The 20,023-nt window shown below is 40.0% G+C and overlaps 2 protein-coding genes across 2 annotated transcripts in view; both read left to right on the top strand.

The window, feature by feature from the left end:
* The window catches only part of LOC118565912, a 377,406-nt gene that overhangs the window by 213,377 nt on the left and 144,006 nt on the right, over nt 1-20,023 (top strand). The window lies entirely within an intron of this gene.
* Nucleotides 1-20,023, top strand: part of adam19a (ADAM metallopeptidase domain 19a) — a gene marked incomplete in the record, with an annotated part of 318,150 nt that overhangs the window by 189,570 nt on the left and 108,557 nt on the right. Inside the window, 1 exon segment of the mRNA XM_036146125.1 lies at nt 15,363-15,546.

Genomic DNA, 20,023 nt, shown 5'->3' with positions numbered 1-20,023 from the left:
TGCTATGCAGCTTCCTGTGGTAAGGTGCTACAAACCTGGAAGAGCCTATCTCTCAAAGACCTTCCATCTGTTAGTTGTTTTTGGACCGGTTATTAGGTTTGACGGCACAGCACGGCTTTCTCTCGGCCCCTGGGGCAGATAGGGACCCCAAATTACCAGGGCCTGCTCTACTCACACCCTAGAAACCGTGCGGTTTGATATCTCTAAGTTAAGTAGAATCTTTACTGGTGTCTCTTTGGGCCTGGTGGGGCTCCATGAAGCCTAAATCCTTGAGCTAGGGTTGGGATCTTTGGTCAGGCTCATCCCAGAGGGCTGATTTTCACAAATGTCATTCGGGGGGTGACAGTGAGTGGATTCTGTGAGTTTGGTGTCGCTGGAGCGTTTCGTCTTGGCATGACAGGGGCAGGAAGGGGTGGAAAAATGACCAAAAATGAAACTTTGACACCTCATAACTCTGAGACGTTTGGTTTAATCTGGCCCAAATTTGCTATGCAGCTTCCTGTGGTAAGGTGCTACAAACCTGGAAGAGCCTATCTCTCAAAGACCTTCCATCTGTTAGTTGTTTTTGGACCGGTTATTAGGTTTGACGGCACAGCACGGCTTTCTCTCGGCCCCTGGGGCAGATAGGGACCCCAAATTACCAGGGCCTGCTCTACTCACACCCTAGAAACCGTGCGGTTTGATATCTCTAAGTTAAGTAGAATCTTTACTGGTGTCTCTTTGGGCCTGGTGGGGCTCCATGAAGCCTAAATCCTTGAGCTAGGGTTGGGATCTTTGGTCAGGCTCATCCCAGAGGGCTGATTTTCACAAATGTCATTCGGGGGGTGACAGTGAGTGGATTCTGTGAGTTTGGTGTCGCTGGAGCGTTTCGTCTTGGCATGACAGGGGCAGGAAGGGGTGGAAAAATGACCAAAAATGAAACTTTGACACCTCATAACTCTGAGACGTTTGGTTTAATCTGGCCCAAATTTGCTATGCAGCTTCCTGTGGTAAGGTGCTACAAACCTGGAAGAGCCTATCTCTCAAAGACCTTCCATCTGTTAGTTGTTTTTGGACCGGTTATTAGGTTTGACGGCACAGGACGGCTTTCTCTCGGCCCCTGGGGCAGACAGGGACCCCAAATTACCAGGGCCTGCTCTACTCACACCCTAGAAACCGTGCGGTTTGATATCTCTAAGTTAAGTAGAATCTTTACTGGTGTCTCTTTGGGCCTGGTGGGGCTCCATGGAGCCTAAATCCTTGAGCTAGGGTTGGGATCTTTGGTCAGGCTCATCCCAGAGGGCTGATTTTCACAAATGTCATTCGGGGGGTGACAGTGAGTGGATTCTGTGAGTTTGGTGTCGTTGGAGCGTTTCGTCTTGGCATGACAGGGGCAGGAAGGGGTGGAAAAATGACCAAAAATGGAACTTTGACACCTCATAACTCTGAGACGTTTGGTTTAATCTGGCCCAAATTTGCTATGCAGCTTCCTGTGGTAAGGTGCTACAAACCTGGAAGAGCCTATCTCTCAAAGACCTTCCATCTGTTAGTTGTTTTTGGACCGGTTATTAGGTTTGACGGCACAGCACGGCTTTCTCTCGGCCCCTGGGGCAGATAGGGACCCCAAATTACCAGGGCCTGCTCTACTCACACCCTAGAAACCGTGCGGTTTGATATCTCTAAGTTAATAGCGTTGCTTCCAGCTCTCTCTCGTTTGGTTCGTTGTCATTTCTTGTAATTGTTTGGTAATCAGACTGAATATTCATCCCGCTCTACTGACACCGACGGTGACCACAGCGAGCCACGGTGTCTCTCTAAAGGCTAAACGTCTGAACCAGCGACCCGCCCCTCACCAGCTGTGATTGGCTAGCATGTTGCCTTCAGTCGTTGATTTGATTGGTTGAATTGTATGATTGACAAATCATAGACGGAACGACAGCCACACTGAGGTAAAAAAAAAAAAAAAATCCGCATCCAGTCCAGGGCGGGCATTGCTGACTCAGCAGGCGGGTACGGCCACCCAATTCCCGCCCATGCCTGGCTTTTTTTGTAACGAGTAACTAAACCAAACATTGAAAATGTATTGGAGTAAAAGTATGCAATTAAGTTTGGAAATATAATGAAGTAAAAGTAAAAGTTATCAAAAAATTTTATACTCGAATAAAGTATAAAGTACTCCAAAATATACTTAAGTACAGTAGTGAAGTATTTTTACTTCGTTACTATACAACACTGCTCATATCAATCAATCAATCAATCAATCAATCAATCAATCAATCAATTTTATTAGTCAACTGCAATTTGCATTGCAATCGAAAATTCAGTTCCAGTACAACCGTTCATCAGATACACTTAACAAACATTTTGGGGGAACGATTGACTGAGGCCTTGCGTTGCCAGGATATCAGCCAGTCGGCCACTGCTACATGAGCGCAAGCCGTTAGGTGCGTCCCTCCAAACTGCCCCAGACCCCGCTTTACGCGGGGTCCCCAGGCACTGCCCTTGAATCTGTTGAAGAAAGATTAACACTGGGAGAGTGGAGGGAGATAAAAAAGACAGGGGCTGCACAATTTGTGTTTCCACACAAAATGTGAAGCATCAGACAAAAAACCTAATTTGCGCGAAAAGCACAATCAATAACGAGACACATATATGCAGAAATGTAAACATTTGAGTGCTGGTCGGGTAAAGTCATCTATATTTGTGAGCATATGTGTGTCTGGGTGCATGTTGTGTGGAAATCTGTATGTCCATGAAGGCCGTCCCTCCGGCAGGCAAGTGTCCTTGATGCAAAGTCTATCACTTCGCAGCTCCTGCTTGACGCTCATGCATTGACTTTTTCAGCTATTCTCTGCCGCCAACTCGCTTTTTCTGCAGCAACAGCATCATTTCTATGGTTTAATATTCTCCATCTGCCTTCATTAAAGATTTCTAATTCCACTTGAGAGAAATGTGCACTTCCAGGCTTCCTATTTCCTGCTGTTGCCATGGTGAATCACGTTATCTGCGTTCCATTGATCAGGGCTTTTTTTCATGCTCGTGCTCGCGTTCAACTCATGGTTGATTGGACGCTGTGTTTAGTTACCTGACTGATATCACCTGTTCTGAAACCGGAAATGCTGAGTATGACAGAGTGAGGTAGAACTACTCAGAGTAGCAGCTTTCTACTCAGAGTAGATCGGCCATTCTTTCTGAAACGGGGCCCAGAACAAAGACGCACACCGCAATGTTTGCCCCACCCATCAACCAGTGTTGCGCTCCGATCAGCACCTTGCGCACACAGCGCGGCGCTGTGGAACACCATCTCACCAGAGTTGCAAAATGCTCCAAAGTAACTTGGTTTATAATTTTTTTTACAGTTCAGCTTGGATTTTACTTACTGCGCTGCATAGATTTGCTGAGGGAACACTGATTATAATGGAAGTTTTCAGAGATATTTGAAGTCTCAGATAAAATAAGAGATTACTAGTTAAATTATGAATCTAAATATTTGTGGGTAAGATTTGCTCTGAATGGGTTTCCCTGTTGTAGCTGTGGTTTGTGTGGGTTATGAAATAACGTTAATTTTAAATACCTGGGACTTAAAATATGTATCTTCAGTCCTCTTCACTCAGTAATAATATCCACTCCAAACAAGGTTGTGGTCAACACAGTTGATGCCTTCTCTGATCATAAAGGTGCTTTATTTTTGAGTCAGTCAAGCTGAAAATAGGGTGATTCCACACATCAGTATTTTCAGATTTTGATTATATCACAGTAAAATACCATAATTTCACTCTGTGCCTGATATTGTCAACTATTATTTTAAAACTGATTCACAGATGAAGTAAGATAACACAAGTGTGTTGACATTCTGATATACATACACACATTAATACTCTATCTGGAAAAATAGCAAAGTTGTTTGTTGCTATGATATTTACCAGTTTAACACAATAGTGAAATTGTGACCTGGCCTAAAATATAAAATTGCTTGATTATTGGTAATTGTGCTGTGTTCTTTATGTAATTCTTAATCTTTAAATGTTGTTATACACAAATAAATAAATAAATAACATGCCTACTGTCTGGTTGGATGATGTAACAAGTTTGTTTTATTTGTAGCTTTCCTTGAAATTCTGTATCAGTTACCGTTTTCTCCATAAAATCATCACCAGACTCATATGATTTAAGATTTCCGATAACTTTCACAACATATACATTTCTCTTCATTTCACCATTGCTAAAATGGCTAGATGTGATTTAGCTTACTGAAAAGCTTGAGCATGTTCTTTAAAGTTTCTGGATGTGTTTTTGTCTGAACTGAAATATTTGTTTACATTCCAAAATATGCCGTTTAGTCTCTAAGCGCCTGATCTTCAAAAGGTTTGCACTTATTAAAACACGTACAAACTAATTAGCGTTTACGAAGCTGATATTCATACCAGGTGCAAAGCAATATGAATGTGTAAAATGAGCGGAACAGCTGGTGTAAATCTTTTTGCGTGTGTGCCTTCATGAATATGAAAGCGATTTATCAAACCTGATATTGATTGCTGATGCTGTTTTTGCGTTTATATGTAGTACACTTGAAAGCCAGTTCCAAACTCACACACATAGACTTCTGTGGCCATTCTGGCCAGAATGGAAGCATGGGTACAATGACAGACGATGGAGATAGAGTCTGTGTGCTTATGAACCTATTTGGACTGTCAGAAATCACAATAGTACAATAATATTAGTGGGGAAAAACACCTCCGTCTTGGATAGATTAATGCAGCGCCTGCGGCAAATATAAACCACTGAGAACCCTTGAGAACAATAATGAGACTGTGAAGACAGTAGAATCCGGGGACTAAACAATTTTGCCATGCTGGATTGAAGTGACTGGAGCTTCTCTGGGACGAGAGCAGCGATGTCTGATGTTGTGTGTGTGTGTAAGGGGGCGGGTTTTTTTTCAGCTGTTGTTGCCCCAGCGCGTGTTTCTCTACGGGGGATTTCAGCTTCACGTTCACAGGAAAAAGCTCCTGATCTGAGGGTAGGACTCTTCAATAAGCCTGGGTCTTTGTTAAAAGACGGGGTTGTGTGCAGCAAGGTGAAACATTCCGCCGCTTGGAGGAAGCAGTAGGAGCAGTAATGACATGTGTTTACACATCTGTCAATTTTATACCCTTAATGTATCAGAAAAAGTAGTTTTAAATTGTTTTTAGGCGAGAAAGTACACTTCCAGACTTCAACTGTGCAGTCAGTTCATCAAGGTTATGAGTCAATTTTGACTTGTGTGGAGTAGCAGACCTCTGCTCACAGGCTGGTCCTGTCGGGGAGGCTGCAGTTGGAAAAACCCCGTTGGTGCACCATTTAGTCAGCTACACATCTGTGATTTCTCACAGAAAAGTAAATATATGGTGGGAAAATCTGCAAGTACCAGATATCAAATGTGAAACTTTTTGCCAGATGTTTGGGACATTTGAAGTTAATTTTTGCCACAGTTCTGTAATTAAACTGATATTTGAGCATAAATGAGTAAATGGACCCCTTTCATTTCCCTTTTACACGAAAAACACATTTCCCTAAGACTGACATTTCATGTAAACCTAAGTTGTTGGACTGTAAACTCTTTACTATTTGCAAATCATGAACCACGTCTGTGTGAAAAATTAAGAAAATGTAAAAGACAAATTAAGAAAATGTAAAAGACACTCAAGCTTTCTAGAAGCAGAATGTGCTGTATTTAATTCAGATCCTCGATTTTAGCAAGGCTTTCTCTCATTTTACATGCACTGCAAGTTTTGTCTCGAGTGCTGTCAAAAACATACTCATAAAGCTCTAAATATTTACTCCGTGAGGCAAACTTTGGAGCAGACAGATCAGACTTCTCTCCCCTCTCCACTTCTGTCCCCCAACCCCCCACCACCACCACTGTCCCTGTGCAGACAGAGAGAAGCTGTACTTTGTTTTTATTTATTTATGCCAAGAGGAGTAGAATAGAGTCGGACTCTGCGGTGCAGATCCGAGCAGGCTGAATAGGGTAGGGCTGGTGTAAAGGGGCCTAAGGAGATGTAATGCCATCTGCAAAACCAGTTGTGCGTTCTCCATCCTGTTTCTTCGGAATCCGGGTCAGTGGCAGGATACAAACGCAGCTTCTCTGCCTTTGTCTGTTTATGCTGTCTTCTTTCCACCACCCACTTGACCGAAATTATACTGCAGTTTTCCTCACATCTTCCCCATTTGCCATTGGGCTGTTTTACAAAAACGGCCCCTAGCAATGAAATTTGTCAAACTGAAAAGCCCTGTGCGAGAAAGTACTCGCCCAGGGCTGGGCTTTGGTTTCTCAGGTAAAACCAAAGCCTGGGCCTTTAAATCCTGGAGCTTGCAATGAAAAAGGGGCTATTGATTTGAACTTCATCTTTCTTTTGCGGCAGCTCCCAGATTGTCAGTTGGACATGCAATTTACTCATCTAAATGGGGCAGAACAGACTGTTTTGCTTGTATTATCCGTTGTGGATGCAATCTTTGAAGTCTTTGAACACAATCTTTGAACACTTATCTTACAGTTTTCTTTGCATGCCAACGCAATTTAGCTGTCCTTATTTAGAATCTTTGTAGATTAGGCCCTAAATCTTTTTAATACAGCTTATTTGTTTCAAATGCAAAAAATAGTTTTTTGACAGATGGGGGCTTTATTTAAGATTTATAAATCTAAGCCTTTATAAACCTTATGATTTAATAACCTCATTGTGGATAATGGAGGAAGGTTTGATGCTGACAAATGTGTCAGCATTCTACAGGCTCTTTGTCCAGAACAGGGAAGGTAGCCAGATGCTGCCTGCTAACAGTAGCTTTGATGGGAACACTACAGAGATGGAAGTAAAATGAGCCCTGGAAGTCTGCAGAATGCAAATTATTTTTTTAATTTCAAGTGTTTTACACAGCTGTGAAAATGAAAGCTAACACCACTAATTTGTTGCCGGACCTAAAAAGCTAAAAAAGAATTTCATGAAGCAACTTGTAGTCTAGTTATGGAAATTCCGTAAATCTTAATAGAATGTTTTTCAAATTAAAGATTCCACTAAATATAAAATGTCAACATTGCCTCAATGAAGGCTGCCTTGTTCAGCTTTCCAGTTTTAGATTCCACGTTGATCTAAATTAGGACACATGTAGTGAGTCCTGGACAAACAGCAGCAAAGTTTAATCTAATCTCAGCAGAGGAGCAAGCTCTAAATGTTAGCCCTCAGCAGAAAGAGTAACTATTCCCTTTCTATTAATCATATTCAATTCTAGATTAAGACAAAAAATATTGGATCCTTACCAGGTCTTCAAATGAGGAGACTCCAGCGCTAGATGAAAAAGACCACAAGAAACATATTAAAATCCTAAAATATTATTTAGCTACATCGACACTTAAATGCAGTTCTTTGATAAGAACTCTCAGCAAAATCCTTTGATTGATCTTATTAGTCCATCACCTTGCTTTTTTATATTATCTAACCACTCATCTTTACAACATTGCTTCACCGCATTGATGTTTGTGAGATTTGACTAAGCACTTTTCTCCTGCAGTGTGATGATAGTGAGGTTATGGTCTGGACTCTGACTGACTGGTCTATTAAAACTTTTTCTTAGCCATTTCATCTACATGAGAACAGCAGGGCAGCTGTCAGACAGATGGTTCTCCATCTTGGAGTTTAGAATACTTTGGTAAGAAGAGTTCAACTCAGCACCTCCAACGAACCCAGTGTCTGTGGCTGCTAAACAAGTCCAAATCATCCCCCCTTCACCACCATGGTTCTCTATTGGTATGTTTTGTTTCTCCTGATTTGCAGTCTCGTCTGTTGGCTATTAATGAGATTAAAGATGTTGAGTAACTGGTTCCCTTATATAGGAAATTTTTGACCAATCTGTATAATATGATTGAATTTGACTTTGTAAAGTGTCTTGAAATGACATGTTTCATGAATTGGCGCTATATAAATAAAATTTAATTGAATTGAATTAATGCTGCTCAGTTTCTCTAAGCTTTACAAGGTCCAACCTTGGAGGAGATTTTCAGGGAACAGCTACTCTTGGCAAGAATGGAGGCTTGTTTAAATGTTTTCCTCAAAAATAATATTCTGTTCCTAGAATAATGGCATGAGATTTTTATGACATAGCTTTATAACCTTTCCCAGACTGATGTGAGGTCACTCCTGATGGTTTCCACCCTGGCATTGTGCGTTATCCTGTGTGCTCTAGACCAGAAAGTGATCAAACCTTCTGCTTCTCTGCTCAGACTTTGAATATTACTTAAAATGTTGAAATAAAGTATACAAATAGGAAGGTGACAGTTTAACTGACAAAAAAAATGACAACTTTGACTGTTCTGTCTTCTAAACTCAGAATCTTCACACTGATAACAGTGAGCAAAGCAGACAGCTGATCCAAGAATTAATTTTTACTACTAAATGCTGATTGACTGATAATGTCAGCCAGATGTTAGAGTAAATCAGCAGAGAGATAAGAGTCAGAGGAGTAAAATTAAATGTTTTATTTGGGTCTCTGTGTTCATACATCTTAGAAAAAACACTCTGAAAGACAACTGTGCTTAAATGACGACTGAATAACAACAGACTAACACTGGTAGTCCAGTATCTCCCATATGAGATCACAATTATTGCAAAATTATCATCTTGGATGCTCTTGTAAGGCAAGGCAAAATAAGTTGTACTGCACATTTCAGTATAAGGACAACGCAAACTGCTTTACATGATTAAATCATAGGAAAACAAAAACAGAATAAAAGCAAGTTGAAATAAATGTAAAAAACTTGAAACAAAATAAAACATGGGAAAATAGAAACGAAAAGCAAGTATTAATAATTAAACTAATGACGTAAACAAATGATGTTTCAGTTAACAGTATACCTAAACCAGTCACAGACAATCTTAAACAAATATGTTTTTAATTTTATTTAAAAGAACTCAGGCTTTCAGCATTTTTACAGTTTCCTGGAAGTTTGTGCCAGATAACTGGAGCATAGGAACTAAATGCTGCTTCTCATTCTGGGTATGCAGAGTAGGGGTGAGCCAGAAAACCCTAGTGGTCTGGAGGGTTGATACACTGATAACAAGTCTGTGATGTATTTAGGTGCTAAGCTATTCAGGGATTTATAGACTAACAGAAGTATTTTAAAGTCTATTCTCTGAGATACAGGAAGCCAGTGTAAGGACTTTAGAACTGGGGTGATGTGCTTTATTTTCTTAGTGTCAGTGAGGATGCCAGCAGCAGCATTCTGGATCACCTGCAGTTGTCTGATAGACTTTTTTGACCTGTGAAAACATTGTTGCAGAAATCAATTTGACTGAAGATAAATGCATGGATTAGTTTTTCAAGATCCTGTTGAGACATTAGTCCCTTAATCCTGGAAATGTCCCTCAGGTGATAGAAAGTCAACTTTGCAATTATGTTTAGATGCTTTTGGAGGTTCAGGTCTGAGTCCATCACTATACCCAGATTTCGGGCCAACTGAAGCTGTGCAACTCTTGATCGCTCCTCAAAAATTATTACTTCAGTTTTGTTTTTATTCAACTGAAGGAAATTTTGGCACATCCATGCATTGACTTCTTTTAAGCATTTACTCAGGGCTTGAATGGGTTCATAGTCACCTGGTGACATAGTGATGTAGAGCTATGTTGTCTGCATAGTTATAGTAACTGATGTTGTTTTTTATGATCTGAGCTAGAGGGAGCATGTAGATATTGACTAGAAGGGGGCCCAGGATGGACCCATTGGGGAACCCTACATGTGATTTTTGTCCTCTCTGAGTTATCTATTGACACATGCTCTGGTGTTGTATTTTGGATCTCTCTTGCAGGGGTGGTAAAGAGATGAAACTTTAGCTAGATGTTAAAACATGTTCAGCAAATATGCATTTTTTTTAGTAGACTCATACATTACCTGGCATGTTTGCATCCAACCGTGGTTTTGTTACATTTTATAAAGGAATACCAATCGGAACTTGTTGAGAGCTGTGTGTTTTCCTTTTGTCTGTCTCAGCATATGATTGCCTCTAATTTCAATTTACCTCCAAAAATGGACCTTGTTGTTGAGGTGAATGGTGAAGCCGCATGTTGAGGTGAATGGTGGTTTATTAATATTGTAGAAGACAAGATTTACAAGTAGGCAGGTGAAGCAGCATATAGGGATGTGACAGGGAGGTGACCAGAACAGGAGTATAGGGAGGACAGAAGGAACAGCAGGTTAAAGCAGATTAACACAGCTGAGAAGAGTAACGGTAATCAGGTTGAAGGAGAGAGAGGGCAATGAACTTGCAGGGGCAGAAGGGGAACATAATCTAACAGGGAAACATGATGAATGACCAGACATGAAAGAATAAAATAACTAAACTAAGGACTTGTTGTACTAAGGTGTTGTACTATTACACACTGTTTAAAGTTATTTAATGCTTAATGAATAACTCTCTGTCTGTTAAGTATTGTCTGTTGAATATCAGCCCAAGAGCTGATATTGGTACAATAGTTGAAAGGAATGATTTGAGCACTGGCGTTCTCTTAACAGCAAGCTCTGCACACATATAGAATAAATGAGTGACAACTTCTCTTCAAGTTCAAAAATTTATGAACAGAAATAAAATGAAAATCCAGAGAACATCAGCGTAGAATGCTGTTTATCTGACTCAACACTATATTTCAATCAACAAATCCTTTCTACGAGGCTAGTGAAACTTAACTAAAACTACTAAGCAAAATTAAGATAAAAAGAAGCTAAGGAACTATGTACACACAAAAAGAAACAACAGACAAAATAAAGTGGTCGATCATAATCATCAAAATAATTCACTGAATCCTGGTTCATTGCAGATCTGAAAGAACCAACGTTCATCTTAAAGAATGTGAATTGAGGTTAAATTTCAGAATCAGAATCAGAATTACTTTAATAATTGTAGAGGGACACTGGCCCAGCTCCTCAACGCCCCGCCTGGGAGTTGAGGACAGCATCATCTATCTGCTGAACAGAGTCTACACTTATCTGGACAAGCCGGCGAGCACTGTGAGAATCATGTTCTTTGATTTCTCCAGTGCTTTCAACACCATCCGTCCATGTTACGACTAGCCGTCTCAACAATAGAGGCGCGGAACATGGTCCATTCAGACTCAATGTCCCCTGCCTCCCTCGGGACGTGTTCAAAGCTCTCCTGGAGATGGGAGTTAAAGCTCCGTCTCACGGGGGACTCTGCTAGACGTTCCTAGCAGACCCTCACAATACGTTTGGGCCTGCCAGGTCTCACTGGCTTCCTCCCCCACCATTGGAGCCAGCTCACCACCAGGTAGTGGTCGGTGGAGAGCTCCTCCCCTCTCTTCACCCGAGTGTCCAAGACATGTGGCTGCAGGTCAGATGAAACAACAACAAAGCCAATCATTGAACTGCGGCCTAAGGTGTCCTGGTGCCAAGAGCACACATGTGGACACCCTTATGCTTGAACATGGTGTTCGTTATGGACAATACACGACGAGCACAGAAGTCCAACAACATAACACCACTTGAGTTCAGATCAGGTGGGCCATTCCTCTCAACCACGCCCCTCCAAGTCCCACTGTCATTGCCCACGTGAGCGTTGAAGTCAGAGTCCGTCCCCCCACACAAATGCGGACCCACGGTTGCGTATAGTGTTAATTCAGATAAACAGCATTCTATAGTGATGTTCTCTGGATGTTCATTTTATTTCTGTTAATAAATTCTTGAACTTGAAGAACTTGATGTTTGCCGAGTTTGCTTTTAAAGAACGCCACCTCATCCCTTTCTACTATTGTCCTCATATCCACTCTAGAGCTGATATTCATTGGACAATACCAGACATTATTTATTAAATATATTTATTAAACATAAAATAACTTTAAAACAGTGTGTAATTGCACAACAATAGAATATGTCTAATTACACAGTTCTATCAAAGTTCTAGATCAGAACCTTCTTATTTCCGAACTTATCACTGTTCTAGTGTGCTGTTCTCTAGCTGTAATTTTGTTCTCTTCTTTCAAATCTTTCTTCCAGTTCCCAGCACATTTTCCTTGTCAGTAACTTTCCAATGAAAGGTGTTTTGAATCAACTCTGGTGAAATTACCTATTTTTGTTTCTGGAAGTTCTCATGCAGCCTTGGAAACCCGATTGCTGAGGAAAAAAGAGAAAGCTACTGTATTGTCTAAAAGCACGGCTCAGAGCCCAGCAACAGTATGCCCATACGCTTAGGCAGCGTGAATGAACATAATAGAAAGCACAACTCCTTTCACAAAAAATAAATGGATTCCCTTTGGGCCCATTGTGTCTGCTGTGAAGTAAACAGCACCAGAATGTTCACAGACAAGGTGAGATACCTTTCATACCTCAGTTAGCAGTGTGAGTCATTATTTTCCAGGTTCAAAACAAAGCTGTATTCAAGTAATCTCTACTAGTTTGTAATTAAAATTAATTTTTGTCCACTACAAGCTGCTTAAAATCCTTAAAGGTGGAAACTTTTAGATCAGAATGTAGGCATCCTATTAGGCTGAACTATTGAGAATTCTGTAGCAAATTTTCATCATGCAAAGCTAATATAATTTACTGCATTATGAAAAACATGGAGCCTGATTGATGAAAACCGAATGTATTCATACAACAAATATTTCATGTGTACAAAAAGCAAGAACCGGTATTGACATTTAATTTTCTGTTTGGTTTCCTCATTCCAGTCTTTCTCTCCTTGATCTGCTTTAATAAAACATATATATATTAATTAACTGTCATGGTGCAGCTTTGCCTGCTGCACCATGGTCAATCTTGGTAGTCTCCATCTTCCATACAAGGTCCGTTTCCAGACCTCAGTAATCATCTATACCTGTCAGCCACTAATCTAGCCAGTACTCTGCACACCAGTCATCCTCCCTATTTAAGCTCTCTTCAGTTAGCTCTTCCTTATCGGTTCGTTCTGTTGGTTTCTGCTCACTACTGCTCACCTCACCTGTTCTTGTCCAGCCGGAGTTCCCTTCATCTCCGCCTTCCTGCTGTGGTTCTGGTCCTGCTCTCACTCCTGTCCTGCAAGTATTCACCCAGTCGTGCTGCTAATCCTGCTGTGGTTCTGGTCCTGTTCTCACTCTAATTGACTGTCGCTGCGCAGGAATTACGGCCGCCATCTTGGGGTGGTTCACCTGCTACCCAATCCTGTTGATTCAAGCTGAACACACTAACGATACCTCAGCACTGTGCGGCTCATTTTTGTTTAAATCGAGGGACTATCTACGTCAGGGCTCAAGGGATAACTTTTCACAAGTAAGATGAAATTATATTGTTTATATTTTTGATTAGAATGCCAGTTTTCTAATATTAGGTAGAGAGATACAGGTCTACACATCAAAGTCTTTGTAACTTAGTCTCTCCAAAATTGCATCTATATTGCGGTTCACCTTTCATGGTCTAGCTGCTTCACAGATTTGCATTGATAAGCCGTTCATTCCAGTTCTCAAACATAATCGATGGTGGCATGTCGGTTTATAAGAATCTTTTTGCCCAGAAGAAAAAAGAGCGACAACAACTACCAATAACTATGTTCTTCTCCCGAAAAAAAAAACATCTGCACCGCGGGCTTTAGAAGAAAAAAACGCTACAGAGCGGAGTTAGGATGCAGCGGCTCAGTCAGAAGAGCAGTGAAATACATGCGAGTCACTATTTGTCCTACTGTACTTTCTATTTTTTTTTATAATAATTTTTCATTTTCTCCTGTTCTAATCCAATGACTCGGGTCGCAGTGGGGTGGCGCTGATCTCCGCAATTTGAAGCCTTTAGTTTGTATTGATGATTAAAATTATTATTTTACTGCACAGTAGTTATTTGTAAATAATAATAAAAGACGTTTATATTGTACTTTTATTTGTTAAACAAATGCTTGGGCCTGTAAAAAGATTTTGTTCTATGGTTTCAATGTACTATGGAGTATTTCATTGTATATAATAATTGTAAAAAAATAAATAAATAAAGGTTACTACTTCACAGATTTAGCCCATCACGGGTTCTTTTTGGAACATATATGTACATATATATGTGTACATGTACAAATATGTTTATATAGTAATAAAAAAATTATAAAAATGTATGAGTGGCCATGTTTTGAAACATACATACATCCTGTCAGAATATTCTATTTCTTTTAACCCCACTAAGATTATTTAAACGCACTGTACCATTTGTTCGTCTCTGCTCACTCTGTCCTTCTCTCGTCCCAGATAAACAATTTGAAACTAATGGAAAACTCCTAATTATTATTATTTATTTATTTAATATTTTTTGTCGTTCTCTCTGTAAGTATGGAAGCAATTTGGATCGGCTTCTTAAAAAAAATAAAAAGGCGGAAATCCAATATGGCTGCAGGCTGCAGCGGGATGTACTTGCTCCATCCTGCTTGCCAGCTTCAGCCATTAACAGCCTCCTGCTCCAGCCCTCGACAGACTATTGGTTTATTAATCCTCCACTATTCACCACCTTCAGTAAACTCTCTAAAATAGCTCTGTTTGTTTGTGGTTGTGTTCGGGTCATATAAATCATGACATTAACTTTTTGACTTATTTTTCCACAAATCTAGAATATTTAAGTTATAAATTAGTTAATGAATCTTAACGAACACCTTCTAGTGATCGGAAATGTTTCTTTGTGTTTTATTTTATTAGAGAGGTTGTTACTAGCTTTGCCAGTTGAACTTAAATCTTCTCGTAATTCTTGTTTTCTTATCCTAAATTGAAAATAGCATCATTGGTGCAACTGACTACAACATCCATTATGTTAATTATGACATTATCACTTATCACCCCATTGCACAGACAACAGTACAGAAAGAAGGAACAGTCATCTGGTTGTACTTACCTGCTTTAAAGTAACTAGAATGTGGGAGCAGGACCACTGGGTGGCTCCCTCGAGTGTGAGCCACCACAATTGACAAAGATTCCTGGATAGGTGTCAAAACATTTGTAGAAAGAACTGAGCGAAAATATGGTTGCCTCCTATTTAAGACTGTTTGCTGTTGCGATGACCTGGATGACTCAGAATTTCGCAGGCCTAACAAGTAGTTTTTTTGTTTCAAGTATGAATGTTGCTTCAGATGTCTTGTGTTCTAAATGTTTTGTAGGAAACAATTAGTTACTTAAAAAGCTGCAGGATTTGTTGTAAATGTTAAACAAAGCTGCAGAGAGAAGATGGGTCAATGTTGGTTGTATCCAAATATGTTGATGGGATGCAATGCTGCTGGCCATAGTTGCTTTGTATGTAGTCCCTTCAAAACTTTTCTTTAAGACTGAAGGTTTGTCCTTTTTATAACCTCAGTTTTTCTAGCAACACGTCTCTCATTGCATTTCCCCCTCCCGATCACCCTTTCTCTGGTACAGGGGCCTGATTTCATTCAACTCTAGTGACATCTACTACTTGGAGCCAATTAATGGTGTGAATTCCTCCCACCATTCACTATTGAGTGCCAAGGAACTGCCAATTGAAGGTGGAAGCTGTGGCCACAGCCATCACACAACACAACCCAACCTCATCTCGGACCTGGTAGGACCGGTTCACTCAAGGGTGAGTTTACATCATCAAAGTATCCTGTATTAAACAAACTGACAATTTCTGGAGTGGCACCTGCTCAGAAAACAAAGGCAGGTAAACATTGGAGCGGCACGAAGGCTCAACTGTGGGGGAGGAGCTTGGAGGGAGGGCTGCAGCACAGCAGAGAACAAGGGGGAGGGGACCTGGAAGGTGTGCCTAATCAGATTTTAAGCCTAAATCCATGGTTTTCTCAAAACATCCTACTGCCGCTTTAACTTGCTTAACAACCATGTATCTACAGTCACACATCATTCAGAGAACATCCCCCAATGTCACGGGACAAAAAAATATTTATTCATATTCAGCAATTTAGATGTCAAGTACTCTGAAAGGAAAATCAACTTATTCACAAACACAGTGATTGTTGTAATTGCAATAACTTGTTTGTTAACCTTAAGTAGTATTTAATGGTTTTGATAAAACTCTTAATTCTGTCTATACAGGCAGGAATTCAGCATTAATTACCACAATACTCTTTCACAATTAAGAGTTGGTAGTTCCCAGCTTCTAGTTATAAACACAACTGCTGCGTGAGCTCTGCTATGAATCTAAAGATTTTTATTGGATTGGAGCATTTTGTGTGTTAACACAAAGTGAGCAAGGTAGGTCAAGTTACATTTATTTTGACGGTGTCACTTCCTCATTGATTTTTTGCAACGCAGTCCCCTTGAAGAAGAAGGTGATTATTCACAGGAAGCTGGCTCCCTGGTTTAATTTACAGCTGTGTTCTTTGAAGTACAATGTTAGGAAATTGGAGAGAAAATGGCGCTCTACACACCAAAAGGAATCCTACTTATAAACAGTCTACTGTTGTATAAAAAGACCCTTTGCAGAGTTAAAGTAGCATCGTTTTCATCATTAATAGAGGAGAATAAAAATAATCCTGGGTTTCTCTTTAGTACAGTTGCCAAAGTTACCCAGAATCATAGCTCTGTTGATCCTTCCATTCCCTCAGCTCTCAGCAGTAATGACTTTATGGGATTCTTCGTAAATAAAACTGATTCCATTAAAAATAAAATCGTTGGCATTCTCCCAAACATGATTACCTCATCCTCAGTAAGTGAGGCAGCATAGGAGGAATCTTCATAACCTTCTCGGTGTTTGAACTGTTTAGATGCAGTTGAGATTTCTGACTTATCTAAAAGTTTAGCATAATCTAAACCTTCAACTTGTATGTTAGACCCAATCCCAACCAAGCTATTTAGGGAGGTGTTCCCTTTGATTAATGCCCCTATTTAAGACATGATTAATCAATCATGGACATGTACCGCAGGCTTTTAAAGTAGCTGTTATTAAACCTTTACTTAAGAAATCATCTCTTGATCAAGATGAGTTAGTAAATTACAGACCTATATCTAATCTTCTTTTCCTATCTGAAATTCTTGAGAAAGTATTTGCTAATACTCTATGTGAACACTAATAAAGTAATTAACTATTTGAAGAGTTTCAGTCAGGCTTCTGAGCTCATCATAGCGCTGAAACAGCTCTGGTGAAGGTCACTAATGATATTCTCATGGCCTCAGATAATGGACCTGTGTCTGTAATTTTCCTGCTAGATCTGAGTGCAGCATTTGATACAGCTGATCACAATATTCTCCTAGAAAGACTTGGAACATACTTTAGGGATTAAGGGAAAAGCATTAGGTATCGAACATTTCCCATGATGATAGAAGGAAGTGCAGGTCTATATCTCGGCTTCTCCCCACCTGTTTGCCGCAATGTTTCCTTCAAATCTTTGGTATTTCTAATCAAGTTCCCGGATTTCCAGATGGGTTGTTAACCAAAGCTAACAGCTCTTCCCTGGAGTAAACAATTGTCTCACGCTCGCTTCTGTTGTCTCTGAGAGCAGATCCCATGTAGAGAAGAATTAACAGCAAAGTAGTCCATAAAGCTGTTTGAATTGAATTGCTTTATTTGCAATTTCTGATTTGCAGAAAAAGGCTCTGAGAGAGTTATACATCAGCATCTAGACAGAGAGCACAAGCAGGAGAGGTCCAGGGAGGGGAGGTGCAGAAGAATTTCTGCCTTTGCTGAGAGCAGGAAGAGATTAAATTATGGTTACATCCATAATTGAAAAAAGTGAAAAGAAAAGGCTTTATAAATCTCCAACTCTGTTTCATATAATCTCTGTTAAATGTAGAATGATCCAAGTCAGGTTTGATCAGATCAGTTTAGGCATTAGAAATTTTAAAGGATCAAGTTTATTGCAAAATCTTAAAAAAAAAAGAAAACTGCGGTAGCTTTTATAACAAAAAGGCTGCTCCATCCTGAGATGAAACGATTGTCTGTCCAATAGCTGTTTATCAAATATTTGCACTATGCTGCTGACTGTAATTGGAACACGTAGTCAGACTGTTAGAAACAATGAAACCATAAGAGTTGGGTAATTCCAGTTATTTTTATGATTGGGAAATTTACTTTGTTCTACAAATGTGACTAACAAGTGTGTGTGTTTGAGCTGTAGTGCTAGTCTTGAAGTTGGTAAAAAGAAATGCAGTGTGGAGCAGCAATTCAAAGTTCACTGTCTGTCTCAGATCCAAATCTTCGTAGCGGGAAGCAGACTCTGCAAAAAGAATCTGAAAGTTTTTCCAAAAACAACAATCCTTGTTCTCTAAACAGATGAAGAAAGCCAGCGCATCAACCTAGACATCATTTAAAGTTGTTATGCAGTTACACCTGTTTGATTATGTTATTATATTATTAATTACAATTGGCAATTATAATTTAATAATTTATCATTCAAAATCAAAGTATAGCTATAATGAAAATTAATTCAAATGGTTGTGATCAAGGGCTATGAGCCTGTAATGTTTAGCACTAACAATTGGTTTATTAATTATCGGTTACGAACTTATTTATACTGGAAAAGGGTTATCTAATCAGTTGTTGACTGGTTAGACTTGTCCAGCAAACGTCTGGGTCCCTGAGCAAGACCCTTAACCCCAGACTGCTCCCCGGGCGCAGCACATGGCAGCCCACTGCTCCCCAAGGGTGATGGGTTAAAAGCAGAGAACACATTTTCGTTGTAATGTATGTTTCAATGACAATAAAGATGATATTACTATTACTAACTCAAAAGGAGACCATTTGGTAATTCTTAGAGACCATTCAATTTCTGACTCAAGATAATCGCAAATACCTACGATTTCACAGGCTGTTATTTATTAAACTAATGATTCCCTGTTACAGCAGAATACTAGAAAACACTACTCACTACTCAACAGAACAGGAAAATAATATCAATCAAAATGGTTTAATTGAGAGGTAGCAATGTATAATTAATTCACAGTTGATTAGAAACCTTATTGATATCGACATTGACCATCACAATCAACATGTCAGCACTTTGAGGTAACAGCATTGAAAGAACAGGGCACACCCTTGTCTAATTCCTCTTTGGACCTGAAAAGGAGTGCTCAAACCACCATTAATTTTTAGCTCACTCTGAATGTCACAGTATAAAATCTTAACTTTATCAATAAAACCAGGACCAAAGCCAAAAGCACTCAAAGTGAGCCATAAGTAGTAATGATCAACATGATCAAAGGCTTTTTCTTGATCAATAGATATGATTCCAGCTTTCAGGTCATACAGCTCACAGGTCTCTAAAAAATTTCGAATCAAGATACTGTTATCAGAAATCAACCTGCCCGATACACAATATGTCTGATCACAGTGAATCACTTTCTCCACCACTTTGCTCAGCCTGGCTGCCAACACCTTAGAGAGGAGCTGGTAATCTGAGCAAAGCAGTGAAACAGGTCTCCCGATTTTAATAAACTGCAGGTCACCTTTCTTGGGCAGCAAAGTAAGAACTGCCCTTCTGCAGCTCAGTGGCAAACATCCTCCAGCAAGACTGTCATTCAGTACTGACAGCAGATCTTCCCCACTACTGACCAGAAATACTTGTAGAAGTCCACAGGTAGACCATCTATTCCAGGAGCTTTCCCACTCTGCATGCTCTGCAGAGCCGCATAATGTTCATTAGAAGACAGAGCTGCTTCCAGCTCTACGTTACTCTGCTGCTCCACCTGAGGAAGACCAGTGTAGAAACTTTGGGACACTGCCTGCTCCTCTCTGTGCTCAAATTTAAACAGGTTGCTGTAAAAAGTGACAGCATGTTTACGAATTGCTGTATGTTCAGTCAGCACCTGTCCAGTGTCGCCCTTTAGGCTGTGAATGAACTTTTTTTGTCCATTCTTACGCTCTAGACCAAAGAAAAAGTGAGATTGAACATCCATGTGGGCTACATGTTGAAAACATGACCTAACGAGAGCCCCCTGAGCTGAGACACCCAGCTAGTTGGCTAAATCAGACTTCTTAGCTTTAAGTATCTGAGTGTGGCGTTGGTCTCCTGTGGCTTCAAATAAGTCTCTGAGCTCCTCCACCTCAGACTCCAGAGCCCTGACTGAACCCACCAAGGCTTTTGTGACATTCTGAGTGTACTGCA

This window comes from Fundulus heteroclitus, chromosome 14, assembly GCF_011125445.2.
Source record: "Fundulus heteroclitus isolate FHET01 chromosome 14, MU-UCD_Fhet_4.1, whole genome shotgun sequence".
Lineage (NCBI taxonomy): Eukaryota > Metazoa > Chordata > Actinopteri > Cyprinodontiformes > Fundulidae > Fundulus > Fundulus heteroclitus.
This window is presented reverse-complemented; position numbering and strand designations above follow the sequence as displayed.